This window comes from Bolinopsis microptera, chromosome 1 (genome assembly GCF_026151205.1).
Source record: "Bolinopsis microptera isolate Bmic1 chromosome 1, MBARI_Bmic_1.0, whole genome shotgun sequence".
NCBI classification, from domain to species: domain Eukaryota; kingdom Metazoa; phylum Ctenophora; class Tentaculata; order Lobata; family Bolinopsidae; genus Bolinopsis; species Bolinopsis microptera.
In genome coordinates, this window is record NC_087072.1 from 4,221,191 (window position 1) to 4,235,478 (window position 14,288).

General features: G+C 36.6%; 1 protein-coding gene across 1 annotated transcript in view; it reads right to left on the minus strand.

Annotated features, from left to right (window-relative positions):
* The window catches only part of LOC134817855 (CCR4-NOT transcription complex subunit 11-like), a 27,824-nt gene extending 14,637 nt beyond the window's left edge, over positions 1–13,187 (minus strand). Inside the window, exon 1 of the mRNA XM_063827205.1 lies at positions 13,162–13,187. The gene's annotated coding sequence lies outside the window, so the exon portion shown is untranslated. The remainder of the gene's footprint in view (positions 1–13,161) is intronic.
* Between the last annotated feature and the right edge of the window lie 1,101 nt (positions 13,188–14,288).

Sequence of the window (14,288 nt, forward strand, 5' to 3'; positions counted from 1 at the left end):
TGCAGTAAATAAATGTCAGAGTCGTTATATAATTGTAAATAATAAATATAGCGGCAATATTGGAAATACAATAAATTTACTAGTTCGTACTTTAAAGACGCGATTAAATCAATGGGGTTTCAATTAATGGTTAGATACATCGAAGATTATGATTCTCTTTAATATCGACAAAAGCTTAATTTCTCATTCATCTGTGGAACAAACTGCATAATTTTGTAATTGAAATCAGAAAAATTGCTTTCAAACATAGCTCTAAACAATATGTGGAAATAATTTCTAGACTATATATGCAATCATTGATCATACCTCGTTAGTGAACTAATAATATAAAAGGGAAAGTAAACTGACATTCTTTACCAGTGAATACTCTGGTATCTAATAAAGTGTGACTGATCACAACAAGTGTAACAGTTGTATAAGAACATTCCTGGCAATTTTATAGTTCCTGTCCTGTGTGAGTACATTGGTGTTGAACAAGACTCGATTTAATAGAGCAAGTGTATGAACATTCGTTGCACTTGTAGGGTTTCTCTCCTGTGTGAGTCCTCATATATGTAATGTGAGATAACCTTTCTGAGCACAAGAATATGAACATTTCTTACACTTGTAGGGTTACTCTCTCGTATGAGTATGTTGGTGTCTGATAAGACTTGATTTAACAGAGCAAGCATATGAACATCGGTTACACTTGTAGGGTTTCTCTCCCGTGTGAGTACTTTGGTGATTAATAAGACTTGATTTGACAGAGCAAGTATATGAACATTCCTTACACTTGTAGGGTTTCTCTCCCGTGTGAGTCCTCATATGTAATGTGAGATGACCTTTCTGAGAACAAGTATATGAACATTCCTTACACTTGTAGGGGTTCTCTCCGGTGTGAGTCCTCATATGTTTTGAGAGATCACCTTTCTGAGCACTAGAATATGAACATCGGTTACACTTGTAGGGTTTCTCTCCCGTGTGAGTACGTTGGTGTTTATTAAGACTCGTTTTATCAGAGCAAGCAAATGAACATTCCTTACACTTGTACGGTTTCTCTCCCGTGTGAGTCCTCATATGTTTTGTGAGATAACCTTTCTGAGCACAAGAATATGAACATTTCTTACACTTGTAGGGTTACTCTCTCGTATGAGTATGTTGGTGTCTGATAAGACTTGATTTAACAGAGCAAGCATATGAACATCGGTTACACTTGTAGGGTTTCTCTCCCGTGTGAGTACTTTGGTGATTAATAAGACTTGATTTGACAGAGCAAGTATATGAACATTCCTTACACTTGTAGGGTTTCTCTCCCGTGTGAGTCCTCATATGTAATGTGAGATGACCTTTCTGAGAACAAGTATATGAACATTCCTTACACTTGTAGGGGTTCTCTCCGGTGTGAGTCCTCATATGTTTTGAGAGATCACCTTTCTGAGCACTAGAATATGAACATCGGTTACACTTGTAGGGTTTCTCTCCCGTGTGAGTACGTTGGTGTTTATTAAGACTCGATTTATCAGAGCAAGCAAATGAACATTCCTTACACTTGTACGGTTTCTCTCCCGTGTGAGTCCTCATATGTTTTGTGAGATCACCTTTCTGAGCACTAGAATATGAACATTCCTTACACTTGTAGGGCTTCTCTCCTGTGTGAGTCCTCATATGTTTTGTGAGATCACCTTTCTGAGCACTAGAATATGAACATTCCTTACACTTGTAGGGCTTCTCTCCGGTGTGAGTATGTTGGTGTTTATTAAGACTCGATTTATCAGAGCAAGCAAATGAACATTCCTTACACTTGTACGGTTTCTCTACTGTGTGAGTCCTCATATGTTTCGTGAGATTACCTTTCTGAGCACTAGAATATGAACATTCCTTACACTTGTAGGGTTTCTCTCCCGTGTGAATACCTAAATGTTTCACAAGATCACTGTTCTCCGTACAGGTATAAGAACAATTGTCACATTTAAAAGCTTTCCCAACAGGAGAAGCATTTTCTTTGCCCAACCTGACTGATGATCGTATGGAATTTAACAAGACATTTCTAGTAGACATATCATTCATTGTTTCACCATGATGTTCTCTGATATGTTCCATAAAGAACTCATCATAAAGGAAGTGAGCTTCACATTTCGGACAAATGAAACCATGTGATATACCAGTCACTTCCTCCTGTTCAGTTTTTATTTCCTTTTTGATCGGAATTAAATTTATGTTACTCTTTACTTGAACAGCAACTGTTGAGTATCTTTTACTCTGTGTTAACATTATGAACTTTCCTGCATTAATAACTGATTAATAACATCCAAATACACAAACTTTCCAATATCAAATATCTACATATTTAATTACCAGTGGGGTATAAGTAAATGGAACAATAAATTCTAATATTTAGACCACGCTTCGACATCCATAATTCATCAGTACCATGCAGATATAAAATGCGGTAAATAAATGTCAGAGTCGTTATATTGTAAATAATAAATATGGCGGCATATGGTTTTTCGAGGAAAAAAAACACTTATTTTCGGACTACCAAAATTTAGGTCAGCATCATTATTTTCCCCAAATTATTTACCACGTATTTTCCTTAATTATAACTTTATCGATTTACTCTCAACTTATCAATATAGTACTAAGTTATAAATATAGTTCATCAAACAATTAATGAACACTGGTATTCGATCATGAATTGCTATAAAAATGATTTTGGACACGCTCCATTAAAAATAAGCAAGCTCTGTCACTACTATATTGGCCACGGCGGTGAAATTTCGGGAGTAGTGAAAGATAACAAACACTGTCAGTCCCATTATAATACCCTCGGAGGATTATAAGTTAAGTTGAGGCTAACTTTCAAAGGCACTTTCTTTTTTTCTTTCTTCAAAACATTCCAGTACATTGTGCAGAAAGTTGGAGATAAAGCCGTAGTACGTACATGATGTTGCATTGCACTGGATCGAGCTTGCAGAGTGTGGTTTCCTCCAGTCTGCGCCGTGCGTTTATATAAACATACGCGGCGCAGATCGACTGGAGGAGATTACACTGTGTAGGCTCCGGTGTAATGTGATATGTATGTACTACGGCTTTACAAATTTTGGACACATGTAGGGATATAGACCTGATACCAATCGTAGATACTAAAAATACTCTAGCACAATTGTAACTGCAGTTTTACAGAACTCTAAATGCTTAATGAACACTCTTGCAGGTACCACCCGTATTCACACTCAGACCTGAGTTTAGTCATTTTCCGATACGAGATTGGGGACGGGTTCTAAAAACAAACAAACAAACAAACAACTTTCAAAGGCTCCGGGGAAATTGTTTACAAGAGTCAACGTGAAACTATTATGAATGAGGTATCCACATCAACACAAAGGCAAATAGAACTCCTTAGTGAAAAAGGAGCACCCATTTGGTTAACCAAACTCCCTCTAAAAGCATGTGGGTACGTCCTCAACAAACAAGAATTCTTTGATGCCCTCTCACTCAGATATAATCTTACACTGTCTAAAGCTAACAGAAGTCCCCTATGTGTATCACAGTGCTGGCAAGCACGACCGTTGCATTTATTGTGGGTATACTATGTACCCCCTTTACTATCATACCCCCTTTACTATTATACCCCCTTTGGTACACGTTACACGCCTCTTTCGTGCACGCGAAGCGTGCACTCCGGCCGGAGGCGGCGGCCGAAGGCCGCCGCCTCCGGCAGGAGTTTTTCAGGCATTAAGACTCATCGGAAGTCGTTCAGCAGATTTATTTTTAGTTGAAAACATTCTAATTTAATGTCAAAGATGACAGGAATAAAAAATAGTTATGTTGAGATTTTTAAGAAATTTGCATAAAATACTCGCCAGCACTGTTATACGAAATTCGGTAAAAAACCCAAAATCGCCATATTCAGGTGCCTTAAAAACCATGTTAAAATTGAGTTAAAGATCTGAAATTTTTCAGGGCGTCTAGACGTTGACCAAATCGACTGCAAAAAAAGTTTCAGGTTTCAGGAGCATCGGGAAATGGGTTTTCTAGAACCCCTGTTTTACGACAGATTGTCGTGATACATATATATATACATATTCAGGGATAGACGCTTTGACAGTCAAATGTAGTCAATTGTATCCTAAATTTAAGTTTCCATAGATTCAAAAGTATAAAAGATACAGCCATTTCCGACCACAGATCTTGAAAATAATTGTTTACATTTTAGTTTATATTGTATAAAAAAATTATTTGACGTCATAAACACCCCTTGATGACGTCATCAAGTTAACCGTTTTTAAAACTTGATTTTCGACAAAGTAATAACTTTTAAAATTGATTTTACACCATTTAAAAGTAATTTTTTTCAACATCTGAGGAAATTTTTAACTTAGATAATTGTTCAAGCATTCTGAAAATCTACCGGAAAGTTTTCTTATCTTACTCCTTCATAAAGATATTTGCCTTTGAAGTTAGTGCTTTTTTGAAAAATTATTTTATAAAAACGTCAATTTTGCGATTTAGTATTCTCTGGTGTTGGGCTATCCCTTGGGTTGTGGAGCTCAGTTCTGCTTTCTATAGGTATAAATTGTGCATTAGGCTAGTTTTAAAGTTAAAAATCGAAAAGTTGCACACGTGGGGACACGCCGAAATTGATTAAAAATTGCTAAAATCACTGAAAATTTGTGTTTTCACGATTTTTATCAACTTTGGAGTCCCGTTGTGATCCAAGTTCTATTTGAAATCTTTTGAAACTTTGCACGCTTATCAAACTATATATAAAATACCGCTATGCAAAAATTTACGGCGATTCAGTATTGGATGCGCACGCAACAACCGCTCAAAGTTTGCACGTGCGAACGGTGAGAATTTTGCTCATTCGTGGTTTCGAACAAATTCTGCTTTACCACGACAGTTCAATGTCATTATATATGAATTTAATGGCAACTTGAATGATTATAATGTTTTATGTTCAGTCAGTGATAGACCGATATGCTTACCTAAACACAAGGAAATGTTTTTAAAGGAAAAATTTCGAAATCGTTAAAACTTCCTCCTTATTAATGAAGACATCAGTTTATATTTCGACTTTATAAAGTACCCTGACATTATAATCAAAAAGAGATGATATTTGACCAAAACCCATAATCATGGGTAGAGTGGACCGCTGCCAGTGTCTCTCTTTCCCAAACAAAAGGAAATGATATTAATTTGATTGACCGTTCTCAAATGCAAGATGATACCGAGAATGAAATCGGTCGCTCGCTTTTCCCATTAATTTACAATTGTAATAGATTAAGAAGAACTACCCGAAGGCAGCTGTACTCAGCAATAAAGAATCAATAAACTTCAGCTAATTCACTAACTACCAGTACCACCCTTATCCCGAAATACTAGGTATATCGACCCGAACGCAACCCAAAGAGATTTTTACAGCATGTGATTGATTGTAAGCCGTGAATGAATGGGAAAAGCGAGCGACCGATTTCATTCTCGGTATCATCTTGCATTTGAGAACGGTCAATCAAATTAATATCATTTCCTTTTGTTTGGGAAAGAGAGACACTGGCAGCGGTCCACTCTACCCATGATTATGGGTTTTGGTCAAATTTGGAAATCAAAATCATATCAACCATACTCTAACCTGCAAAATCAGAGGCTACATTTCACTTAGACACAATTCACTGAGAGATACAATAGCTGAACTCCTAACCACTGTTTGCAAAGACGATGAAACAGAACCCCAGCTTCTCTCCGTTCCTCACACACTCGAACTATCTAATGGAAAAAATAGGCAGGATGGTGCAAGACTAGACATCAGTGCGAGATCGTTCTGGTCGCCGCTGGACAGGGCATTCACAGATGTAAGGGTACTTCACCCTCAAGACCAGTCCAACAGTGACAAGAGCATCTCACAGATGTATCAATCTCACGAGAAGAACAAAGAACGTGAGTACAATGACAGAGTCCTCAATGTAGAAAAGGCTACCTTCACGCCACTGGTGTTCAGTACTACAGGAGGAATGAAAACTTTAGTTAAACAAATTTTTAGTAAAACAAATTTTATTTTATACCCACAATCAATTTATATTTAAAAGTCAAAATAACCATTTTACATTTAAGTGGTTTTATTATAATAAAATAATTTATGATAAATTAATAAATTAATTTACACTCAAAAATGTACAAAATATACACAATTTTTACCTAGTGCAACACTGGTTCTGCGCGCGGTTGATCGAAAAAGTTTGGTTTGTATTTACTAACTACAGTGTACAGCGTACATGAAAAAAATAACTTACTGAATCTTTTAATACTAATTACATATTATCAGTTATTTAGAATATATATTCGCATGTATCCACACTAGATATTTACATTACACGTTCAACGTGATATCATTATCAGTGCAGTGTGTACAACACCAACTACACCGATCAATTGCCAATCTGCGAAACATTATTATTATCACTTCGAGATGGCCAGGCCTACTCTCATGCTGTCTATATGTGATGATTAACTCTGAAAAACTAGGGACAACTGGGGAATGATCCCAGAACCTCGACATTTCGCAGAGGCGGCTCGTGGGAGCTGGCTGGCAGTTTTGTTGGGGGTCCAATCGATGGACTGGGGGGAGGGGGGCTTGGGAGCCGGCTCAAGCTGATCCCTCCAAACTACCGATTACATTACACACAGGGCCTTGTAAATGTAATGTGTAACACTTTACAGGCGACAGCAAACAAAAACAAAAACTTATAACATGGGTGAAACAGGACACCACACGTGTACGATCTCAGCCGCGCAGTATCACAACAGTCAATAGTTCAAAGGGTCCTGGACCCCCAAATCGAGGCAAATCATAATAGATTACCTGTAGTGAGATGCGCACGATGTGCTTTGTAACGTTTACAATTAACTATGTGTTAAAACTGCGCGGCTGAGTAGTCCAGAGGTAGGATTGGACTCCCTACAACACAAAATTTCACGAAGATCATGCGTGCGCTTACATTAAAACGTATGATAGTAAACGAAGACCTTTATATTGCGATTTGTTATTTCCTAACACTATTACTAATTACTATTTCTATTTTAAGCACCAGCCACCAGATAATAATTTAAAGGCGTCCACGGACGCCTGGACGCCCTCAATAGCCGCCTCTGACATTTCGCGTATCTTGCTCTACCAATTAAGCTACTAACCCTGGTTCTCAGAGCGAAATCACCACTCATATACAGCACAATTTCATGCTTGACAGCATGAGACTGAGAGTAGGCCTGGCCATCTCGAAGTGATAAATTGATTGAAATAAATTTTCGTGCACATACAGAATGAATGGTTAATAATTTAATATATATGTAGACCAAGCTCTGTGCACGGGATGCTTCCTGGAAGAATCCAGTTCTTTTAGCGGGGCACCCTACCTAAAGCCAAATTGAGATATAATAATCATATTCCTAGGGAAATAATCAGAAATCGAATACCAATCAAATAATATGATATATAGGAGTAGTAACCATATTTACTATGCAAAATGCCCCAACCTCTTAGTGTAAATTTATATAAAATTCAAATTCCATACCACCACTAAACCCCAACAGTCAACACAACAGCCCAAGCAAAATTAAATAACTTCTTATATACTGTCATACTACAAATTAATTAAACATTTGAAATCTGTTAACCAGAGAATAAATTTCTAAACCTAATGCAAGTGAAATAATTTAGATGCAATAATGAATGCCTAATATGAGTATCATCTGTCAATGTCCTTGTAGAACAGTCTGTACAAGAGATATGAGTAACTAATATAGAAGGAAAAAAAACAGGAAGTTGTCGTCTGTTGGAAAATAAATAAAATATCTAGTATATAAATTAGAATATAAAATAACATTCGGTCAATGTGTCGTCAATAAACTGTACAATTATCAAATGTTAAAACTGTACTGGGTGATACAGTCACCAAAAATAAATACTAAGTATAATAAGTTAATAAATTAAATGTGGTCTGTAAAACTACCACTAGGTATAATAGGTCAATAAATTAAAAGTGGTTTATAAAACTACCACTGTGCGAACCCCTTCTCCAGTTAAAACATGTCAGTCATGTGCAGAATCAATCAGAATGGTAAGGTGGTAAAAAAGGGAATATCCTTTCGACACTTCAATTATATATGCCTCAGATTTAAAAGAAATAGAAGATACTTAGTTATCGTCGACTATGATTGCAGTGTAAAATTTGTCATATGAATTGTCGACGGTATAATAAGGGTCTGTTGTTATAGATGAGAGTAGCTGTTTCTTATACGAACCACTAAAGCTTTTAACATCGGGCAGATTTCGTAGATCTGTTGGAACATTATTCCAACATTTTGCCCCCAAGTATTGAAAGTTTTTATGTGATGTTGATCTATTAACATATAGGTTGCAGCTTTCGCCGCTCCTACTACCTCCTGATATGTAACTAAATTTGTTCATAAAGTTTGTAGGACAATTGTCATGGATGATTCTAAACATATAATTTGACAGATGGAGTTGTCGTCTAAGATGGAGTGGTAACCATTTCATGTCTCTATAAACATTAAGGCTGCTCTCTGTTTGTGGAACGTTGAGAGCTATTTTGGCTACCTTTTTGTACAGAGTGTCAAGTTCAGCAAGTTTTGTCTTGCCAGCTCTACAATAGATCGTGTCTAAATAATCGAATTGTGGCAACATGAGTGCATTGGCAAACATTTTCCTATATTTAATGGGTAGCAGTGCTTTACTTCTATACATGGCACCAATTCTCTTCATGACCTTCCTAATAATATAATCTACATGGCTTTTGAAGTTTAATTTACTATCTAGAATGAGGCCAAGATATTTTGTCTCTTTGCACTCCTTGATTGTGAAAGTTACCTCATCACATTCAATGGTTAATTCATCATGTTTATCAACAGAATCAAATAATAGGAATTCAGTCTTCTTTTCATTGAGTGATAACTTATTAACACTGAGCCATTTAAAGATTGTCATAAGTTCTATTTTCATGTTTATAAATGTGCTTCTGCAGGTTTGATCAAAGAATAGTGCACCATCATCTGCAAATAGAAAGGGCTTAGATAGGTTACAGGCATAAATGATGTCATTTATGAAGATACTAAATAATATAGGCCCAATGATGCTTCCTTGTGGTACACCACTCAGAACTTCTAAAAATGAGCTTAGTTTGCCATTGATCCTTGTGCATTGATATCTACAAGATAAGAAGTTCTTAAACCAGGTTAAAGCAATGCCACAAATTCCATAATATGCCAATTTTTGAAGCAATATTTCATGATTCACTGTGTCAAAGGCCTTCTTAAGATCAAGAAAGATGATTCCTGGTTTATAAGACTTAGATTTACTCATATATATTTCGTCCATCAGATCGTACATCAAATAAGTTGTGGAGTGATTTTTCCGAAAGCCATATTGATGCCGGATGAAAAGTTTGTTCTCTTCCATGTAATCAGTGAGTTGCTTGCCGACAAAGTTTTCTATAAGTTTTCCTACAAGTGGAAGGATGGATATTGGCCTGTAATTATTAGGATCATCTTTCATTCCTGCCTTATGGATGGGAGTTACTCTAGCTTTTTTACAAAGGGTTGGTACAACACCTGTATTAAGGCTCAAATTGACAATATGGGTCAGTGGCTCAACTATGTGTGGTACAGCTTGCTTAAGTAAAAATAGAGGCACATCGTCATATGAGGCCTTGTCATTCTTGAGCGTTTCGACATACATTAGGATATCAGTTTCATTTATTTCTTGGAATCTATCAAATGAGATGTTAGAAGTTCTAGGAGGTAAAAAATCAGTAAAACTAACTCTTTCAATATTGGGGGCCTGATTTTGTAATCTTGATCCAACATTTGCAAAATGAAAGTTAAATAGCTCAGGATCATTCTCATTGATAGTTTGACAATTAGTTGTACCAGGGGTCATATTTGATGCCAGTTTGATAGTTTTCCATATCCCTTTAAGATCATTCTTGGCACTTTTAACTTGTAGATCATCGATTACATTAGCCTTTTTGCAGGTTTTAGCTAATTTGTTTCTAATATTTCTCTGAATCTTGTAGCAATCCCAGGCCTCATTACACTTTATACATTTGCTACATGTACCACATTTATTGCAATTTCCATTGTCTCTCTTATCCTTCTTTTTACGGAATTTCTTTAGAAGAAAATGTGTATGATTAATGGCATTTAAAAGTTCGGTAGAAGGTTTATGTATGAACTTTTCATGCCTTTCTATGGTCTTGCAAGGGAAGAAGGTTGCATATGCCTGTTCAATATGATGACAAAGGCCAGCAGTGATAGCTTCAACATCTGTACTTTCCAATAGTGGACTGTAATCAGAACAGGTATCTAGATAGTCTAAGAATTGTTTAACATTACGTTTACAATGATTTCTAATTTCAACCTTTTCAAATTTAGGAGCTATAGGTACTTTACAATCTATCTCACACATAATAGCTTGATGATCCCCAATACGTTCATCAAGAACAGAAGATTGAACAAAATCTGCATAACAGTTAGTGAATATTACATCAATAGTAGTCTGGGTAAAATTGTCTCCACGTTTAGCAACTCTAGTTATCCCTTGAATGGTTTGAACTAGATTGTAACATCTCAAGGTCATATCTAATTTTTTGTACTGGGTGGATGAGATATTATTCTGGTCAATGTTTATATCCCCAATCCAGATAACCTTTTTCCCATTCAATTTTTTCATGCAAAAATGAATGTATTCAATAAAGTTATCAACACTGCAATAATTTCCAGAGCGATAGAAGCAGCAAACATTGATCTTGCTATTCTTAAGCTTCACCCATAATGCTTCAATGTTATCAAGCTTACTATCCATAATTAATTCTGTGTAAGCTAGTTTTTTGTTTATCATTAAGCCACAACCACCCCTAGAACTGTTTGGCCTGTCGCATCGCATAAGGTTGAAGGAGGAAGGAATATTTATGGTGTCTGTGTCAATAGTTTCATTAAGATTCATCTCATTTAGGGAAAGTATGTCTAATTTATGATCTCTAATAAGTTGGGAAAGTTCATTACTTTTACCTAAATTAAGAAGCCCTCCTTGAATGTTACAATGACCAATGCAGAGGTTGTGAAACCTATCAGCTGCATTATTAAAATTTGTCATCTTGTAAATCTTATTAATTCACAATGGAATGAATAAAAGTTGTAAAGTTGTGTTTAAACTGAAAAACAGAATAAAAGCAGGTTGTATTTGTCTGGATGTCGTACTGTAAAAATAAAACTGATGGTAGGAGTGTTATGTCAGTATTCAGCAGTATTCTAATGGTGTGCATGATACTTCAAGTGCCTTGCTAATTTAACTATGCCATAATCATTGAGATGGACATTATCCTCTCCATAACTACTAAAAAATGACGATTTTCTAAAGCCTTTCTTATCACTAAACAAGAAACGATTTGTCTCGGTTGAGAGCAATTTTACATAGGTGTATTTTCTTTGCAGATTTGATATACATTCATTGATATCTGTTATAACCTTGTTTCTGGAGAAACTCTCCCGAGGTAATAAGTTAACAATTTTAATATCAGCTCCAGGTGCCCACTTGTGAAGGAAAAGTACAAGTTTTTCAATACAATTGTTTGTAAAGTCAAGAGCTCTAGCATCACCAGAAAAACTATCAGGGCACAGAAGTTTAGTCCTCATGTTGCGAGGGCTGTTCAGGATAGAGTCCACGTCATTTGTACCACACATAAGTACAATGCTTTTCACATTATTGGTATTAAGAGTGTCTTTTCTTACATCTGATTGAAACCGTTCATTGATTGCATTGGCTGTGGCACCAGGGTAGCTGAATACATGTGCCTCATGATGTTTGGACGATAGCTTTTCTCCCTCTAATTTGGAGAACATACTAGAGCTAATGTAGACACACAAAGATTTACCAGAATGTTCTATTGATCTAGTCTTAGGGGCCGAGGGTTCAGTGTTCTTAACTTGACTGGAAACATCAGTCAGAGTGGATAAGGTTGCGCTGCCATCAATAAGGCGCAGAGTAATGCTTATTCTCATGGTTTTAGACTTGTCCTGGATGAGGCTGTGTTCAAAGCTGGTCTGGGATTGTCTGGTCATATTCATTATGTCACCATGGGAGAGGGTAAGGTCAGCAATATGAGCTCTAAGTTTGGATCTGAAGCTTAGGACTCTAGTAGCCCCTAAAGAGATGGTGGAGATCATGGAGCCTGGTGAAATTGACCTCTCGTCATCCGAGTGAAAGGGAATTCCTTGCTGACCATTTCTATACTTGGTAATCATAGCACTATTGAATTTTAACTTTGGGAACTGTGAGCGTAAGCGTTCTAAAATAGACTTTAGGTAGGGATTGTCTGCTACTGGCCTTGTGTTATGAAAGCCTCCATTGTAAGCGTATGGAAAGTCCCCATAATATGCAACTGTCCTATTCTCAAACTCATGAGTATAGTGGGTTTCTATATCTAACTTGGCAGTGTCAACAAAATGAAAAACTCCTCGAATCAAATCTTGGTATGGATTGATAGAGTTGGTCACACCATTGACACCATTTACAGAGTGTTTGGGATTTTCCGAATTGATAATTTCTGCTGAATGTTCACTGTCTTCTGCTAATTTGGATAGCTCTTGGTTTAACTCAGAAACAAGATGCGAGGATGAGCTATTACTGAGGGGAACATTGATAGAATTTTCACAGTGATCAGGTACCTGGGGCAACACAGGGATAAGTGAACCATCGCTGAGGGGAACTTTGAGTGCACTGTCACTTTCTGATAATTGTTTATAGAGAATAGAAATTTGCCGACGAAGACTATCATTCTCTCTTAATAGAGTTAAGCAATTTGAACATTTATCAGTAGGACGAGAGCCGTTACTGGGGAATTTAACAGAATTCCCTCGATATCTCAGATTGTAATCTCTTGAGCCAACTGGTATTCCAGACATAGTTAATCACAAAAAGATGCTACTGTTCGAAATTTAGTTAATGATTACAGTACCTTTGTAGCATTCCGGAGGATAAGGATAAGTGATGTCTGATAATCTTTAGGTGATAGATGGGAGTAAACTGCTTTAAAAATCGATGTCTGATAGTCCTTAGGATGTCTTTAAGATAACTTTATCATGCAACAACCATTTACATTGACATACAACCTCAATAAATGTATTTAATTGTAGTTGTGAAAATAGTTTAAAACTCATATTATATTTAATATCATATTTAAAACTCATATTAAAATACATATTAATTCAGATGTTGTTCAATGAGTTAGCCACAAAAATGTTCAAACTATGTAAGAGGGTAAAGGACACAATTGCTAGTAATGCTTTTTTGAACTGAGGCTTCACAGTTCCTAAAACATCTCGCTGAAAAGATCATCCTTAAAAAAGGCCAACGGTATTGTGATGTGATATCATTTGTCAGACGCAGACTGCGTTTTGATTTACTCAGAACCTGTATAATCTGTATCAGGGGTTACAAATGTACCAAAACTCTTTCACCTACGGCGATAAGTGATTTGGACCTTAGTTCAAACAGTTTCCGAAATGAAAAAGCAAACGTTTGTGATTTGATTTTTGTTTCGGCGACTGAATCGTTGATGGGCCAACAAATATTTGTTGTTGTTGTTGTTGTGAAACCAGTATTTCTGGTACCCATAGGGGATTTGAAATCAACTTATAAATCAAATGTCAGCAAAAACATCATTCCTCAAAGTATCATAATCAAACCCCGGGCGAGTCCAAAATTAGAAACCTGAGTATTGATTCATATGAAATATGAATATCTCTTTAACCATATGTTAACGATAAAATTTCCTGAACCAGATCTGACTCGCTATGTCTGTTCAGACATGTTTGTCTGCCAGATCGTGGTACCTGAGTCCCTTCATTGCCGTGCATTGAAATCACACAATAACACACAAAGCTAGAATAACGGCAAATCGACATTCATCGCTTATTCATCGGAGTACTAATGGACAGTGTTCCTGGAATCCATGGTCCCTGCGTAAAAGATTTGTTGAGGCCAGCAGCACGATCACTCGAAGTGGAGAATCCTGAATGATGCGGAATCGAGAATCCTGAGTGTTGTGGAATCGTCTTCTTTTCCGTGCTGTGTTGCGGGGTCACTTTTCTTTCAGTGGTGCAGATCTCTCCTCCTCGTATGAAGTGATACTTTTCTGGCTCTTTCTCCATCTTTGCTTTTAAAGATTCAACAAGTTTTCTCCGTATCAGCCTCTCCTCAGGAGATCGATCAGGACTCAGAAATGTTTTATTGAACT